We start from the raw sequence: 5,179 nt of genomic DNA, 5'->3' as shown, positions 1-5,179 counted from the left end.
TAGAATGTTAAAAATACAACACCTCTCGGGTATTTATTATGTTCTAGGCATAGTGATAACCTCTGATTATTTTATTTTATCTCAGTAATGACACCAAGGTTAAGTATAATGATTAGCATATTTTACAAATATTCAGTGATTTTTCACAGGATCATACTGCTAGGATGTTGTAGGACTGGAATTTAAACCCAGGTAATCAGTTTCTAATGCCTGGGCTCTTAACTTTTTTTTCAACCCTGGTAAAACAAGGCATCAAACAACTGACTCAACTCAGAGTTGTTCCTCTCCACGGAAATTTTTAGTGAAAGGTGAAAAACTTATATAAGTTGAAGAGAAAACAGAGCATATTGGGCTGTTAATTTTTATAGCATATCCAGATATCACAGATTCTCTATTTTTTAAGATGATTTTATCTATTGATTTGCCACTCTAACCTAAAATATTTTAATACAAAGAGGTCTTCTGCACACTATACATAGTAAAGATCATGTTTTCATTATATACCCTATAAGAAGAATCTTACCTATTAAAAAAACTTTTTTTATGTTTAAGTATAATATATATATCAACATCTATAATAATTTAGGACTAAATAAGTGTGTGTATATATATACGTGTGTGGATGGATAGATGATAGATAGAAAGAGATTCATAGATTCTTATCATTAAACATGACTTCTTGCACTTTACCATAATAGGAATCAGAACTGATGGGGAATTGCCAGGTTTCACAGCTACACTAAAGACAATTGACCTACCAGAGTTTTGCTTTAATGCTAATATCAAGCTGATGGAAATTGAGTAAAATTATCACTTTTCTGTAGCCTTGTATATATCTCACAGGTGATCTATTCAAGTTATTACTGGACAAAGAAAGATGAGAGGCATGCATGTTAATGGAAATTATCGGAGAACTGAAGTTATTTTCATTAAAAAATGGATAATTAAAGAACTTTGATGACATTTGAGAATGTTTTTGTAACTAGGTCTAAGAATATCCAGAATCCTTTCAGGTCATTAGAAAGCATTCTGGGAAGCTCTAAAATATATTGGTCCTTTTGGACTAGTCCTCTATAAATTCTCCTCAAGGCCCATCTCTACCCTTGCCATCTCCAAATGTCCAGATCCAGGTGAACAAATTGAGTTTCTAGAGAATCGTCAGAGTGTCTAGTGAACCAAGACATGTACAAAGATCTCAAAATATGAACGCGAGGAAGAAGTTCCTGTATAGAATGCTAACCAAACATTAGCCAATTAAAAGGCATGCCTAAAATTAAAGTCAATGCTAAAAGCAGCCAAATCAAATTAGTTTATCCTAACAGACCAGACGTATACATTCAAAGTGAAAGGGCTTCGTTTATTTTTATTGATCAGTAGTGTTCACCAGAATCTGAAATTCAATATTGACTTGGCCTGAATATTAACGTACCATTTAGTTGAATGATTTTAATGTTTCTCATTTCCCTCCATCATTTAACTCGCATTATACAAATCCATGTTATTCTCTATGATATTGCTCAAAAGGATATAACTTTTTGCAGTTTTATTTTTCCAGCTAGGCAACATTGCAGCCTCTCAGCAGCAATTGGTTTGTAGAAATATTTGGATAGACTAGATGGTTTTATGCTGTTCCCATATCTCCTTATGCAACATGGTCTAGTATCTCTTTAAATTAAAGGATTTTAGCCAGGGTTACTTGATTTCTAGTTAAAGATATTCCATACAAATACCAGGCCTAGTCATTTACTCTAATATTGGTCAGCTGGCTGTTTTCCCAGATCATTTAGAATCTTATACTATTAAATTTAAAATACTATTGATTTTAAACTTCTATAGATCAGGTGACTTTTCAACTCTGTGAGTCTAAAACATTGTCAATACAACATAATGCGTATATTACTAAGGACCATGCGTATATTACTAAGGACCTGCTAAACCTAAAAATAATATGCAACATTAAATAGGATTAATTGATACGACAATTGGTAAGGTTTTCTATTTGATTTTAATGGAGTAAATACCAAATGCTTTATATGGTATTTTAATCATGCAGTTATTCCAACATTACTGAACGATCTACCCTAAAAGAATTTCTCATTTGATTCTCTTGGAATAATTACTTATTAAACCACTCAACACTATATATTTAGGATTATGTAAAAGAAAAAGGGGTAACATTCATCTCTTTTCCATATATAAAGGAAATGTACTACTCAGATACTTGGAATTTCTCCAAAACATACAGCTCATCATTAGAGTCAGAAATAGTCAAAACATATCTAAAAGGTGCATTTTCTGCTGATCATTGAACATGCTCTTAAACTGGCAGAAACTGCCTCTGTGGATCTTGAGTCAACAGCTCTAGCTGTGTGTCACAGAGTTCCAAAGGCCATTCTTCCTTTCTTTTCAGGTGAACTCTAGCACATCCCTGCATATTCATAGGCTGTAATGCACTTCTCATTCACTTTACCATTTTTGGTCTCTGGGAATTTTTTTTTTAAATATATAAAAGGAACAGCGTGACCCCATCTTAAAAATTGAAATATTCGCTGATCTATGGTTATTCCTGTAATATCACAAGTGTTGGTGAATAATTCAAATTAAATAGTTTCCTATATATTCCATTTTAAAGGGACTTCATTTACTTTCTTTCAATGGTTTCCTCCTGTGCTGTTCTCACCCTGCATTATTCATATGCAACCTCACAAATTGCTTTGCGTTTGAGCAGTTCTGATATAAATCATAAGGCTATTTTCTCTGGAGAACTTCAGCTTTAAGCTCTACAACTTGTTTTAAAATGAAAACTGTGTTCAATTAAGGTGATTTGTTTGCTTCAAAAAATTAACTATCTTATATTGCCATTTGCAAGGAGAGAAGACTGAAGTTACATTCCTGGGTGCTGAATAATTTTAGAAGTAATTGACTTGCTCTCTCTGACTGTATCTTTGCATCTAGTTTACCCTGTCCATTTATTTGTGGTTATGTCATATTCTTCAGGATATATAGCTATCAAAAATTCCTTTCCCAACAGTTCTGCATTTTGACTTTTGACTGGTTTCTTTGTAAACAAACTAAAACAATGGGTTCTTCTCTGCTTTCAGGTCCTACACTGAAGGAGAGAAACAGGAAATGAATGGAAATGCAAGCAAACTGAGAAATTAGATTCAGTGTGGAGTGCTGCTTTATAGCAGTATTTATTTTTATAAACAGTATTTTAAGAATGACATCACTGAAAATGGTGGAGTAGGGAATTCCATCCATTCCTCCCCAAAAGTAACTAATAAGATGAAAGGCAACCTATAAGTGGGAGAAAATATTTGCAAATCATATATCTAATAACGTGTTAAATCCAAAGCATATAGGCAACTTATACAACTTTATATCCCCCCCAAAAAAATTGCCTAAAAATGAGCAGAGGACCTGAATATACATTTTTCCAAAAAAGACATATAAATGTCCAACAAAATGGATGAAAAAGTATTCAATATTACTAATTATCTGGAAAACAGAAGTCCAAATCACAATGAGATACCATTTAACACCTGTTAGAATGGTTATCATCCAAAAGACAAAAGATATCAAGTATTAGCAAGGATGTGGAGAAAAGAGAACTCTTGAACACCCTTGGTGAGGAAGCAAATTGGTTCAGGCCCCTGGGAAACAAAACAGAGATTCCTCAAAAAATTAAAAATCAGTAGCTGCACTTCTAGTGCAGATTGTTAGAACTAGAGAAAGCAACATGGACCTTATTCTCAAAGAACTGTGTTTATGGGTCTCCATATATCTGGTACATTTCTCAATGACCTGTACAAAGCATTTATTTCACCTAACTAGAAGCATTCCCTGGGCTAGGATGACTTCCCTAGTGGCTTTTGCCAGAAGCATTTAAACTAACAGATATTGGTTACAACAGTCTGGGGCAAGGAATAATATTTGGAACAAGCTTGGGTTACACTTGAGATTCAATCTTAACTAATGGGCCAAAGAAGAAATCACAGGGGATATTAGAAAATACATTAAGACAAATAAAAGCAAAACCATAACACACCTCAACTTTTGGCATGCAGTGAAGGCAGTGCTCACTTGGAAATGTAGAGCTATAAACATTTATACTGGGGAAGAAAAAAAAAAAAAAGAAAAAAAAAGAAAAAGATTTCTTCAAAAATTCAAAGAAAAGATTCTTAAAATCTGCTGATTTGAAATCAGTAGCCTAATTGTATACTTTAAGGAACCAGAAAAAGAAAAGCAAGGTAAATCCAAAGTTAGCAAAAGAATGAAGTCTAACCCAGCCTCATATCATATACAAAAATTATTAAAAATGGATCCAAGACATCAATGTGAGAGCTAAAACTGTAATACCTTTAGTTGAAAATATAGAAGTATATCTTCATGATCTAGAATTTAGTATTCTTATATGAGACCAAAAGCACAAGGAGAAAAAGAAAAACAAACAAACAAAAAAATAAACTAGACTTCATAAAAATTGAGAACAAAACTGCTCTTCAAATGACACTATTAAGAAAGTGAAAAGACAACCCAAAGAATGGGAGAAAATATTTAGCAAATCATAAAACTAATAAAGGTCTAATATCCAAAATATATAGAGAACTAATATAACTACTCAGTAACAAAAACAAATGCCCAATATGGTAAATGACTTGAATAGACAGTACCTCAATAAGGACATGAAAGATATTCAGCATCCTTAGTCATTGTGGAAAAGCAAATCAAACCTCAACGAGATACCGTCTCACAGTGTGTGTGTGTGTGTGTATTTTTTTTTTTTTTTAAAGAACATAAGTATTGGTCAGGATGTGAGAAATTGGAATGCTTTTACATTGCTATTGGGGAGGTAAAATGGTATGAATAGCCACTCTGGACAACAGTTTGGCAGTTTTTATTATTTATTTATTTTTTTAAGGATTTTATTTATTTATTTGGCAGACAGAGATCACAAGTAGGCAGAGAGGCAGGCCGGGGGGGGTGGGGAGGGGGAGAGAGCCCAATGCAGGGCTTGATCCAGGACTCTAAGATCATGACCTGAGCATAAGGCAGAGGCTTTAACACACTGAGCCACCCAGGCATCCCTGGAAGTTTTTTCAAAAAGTTAAACACAGAATTACCATATGACCCAAAGATACCCCTCCTAAGTTTACATTCAAGGAATTGAAAAGAGGTA

General features: G+C 33.5%; 1 non-coding gene across 1 annotated transcript; it reads right to left on the bottom strand.

The window, feature by feature from the left end:
- Positions 1 to 232: 232 nt before the first annotated feature.
- On the bottom strand, positions 233 to 346 carry LOC131822844 (U5 spliceosomal RNA). Its single transcript, XR_009350331.1, has one exon. It is a non-coding gene; the product is annotated as a U5 spliceosomal RNA (small nuclear RNA).
- Positions 347 to 5,179: the final 4,833 nt, after the last annotated feature.

The sequence above is a fragment of the Mustela lutreola genome, chromosome 1 (assembly GCF_030435805.1).
Source record: "Mustela lutreola isolate mMusLut2 chromosome 1, mMusLut2.pri, whole genome shotgun sequence".
In the NCBI taxonomy this organism is placed as follows: domain Eukaryota; kingdom Metazoa; phylum Chordata; class Mammalia; order Carnivora; family Mustelidae; genus Mustela; species Mustela lutreola.
Note: the sequence above shows the minus strand (reverse complement) of the source record. Positions and strands in the feature narration are given on the sequence as shown.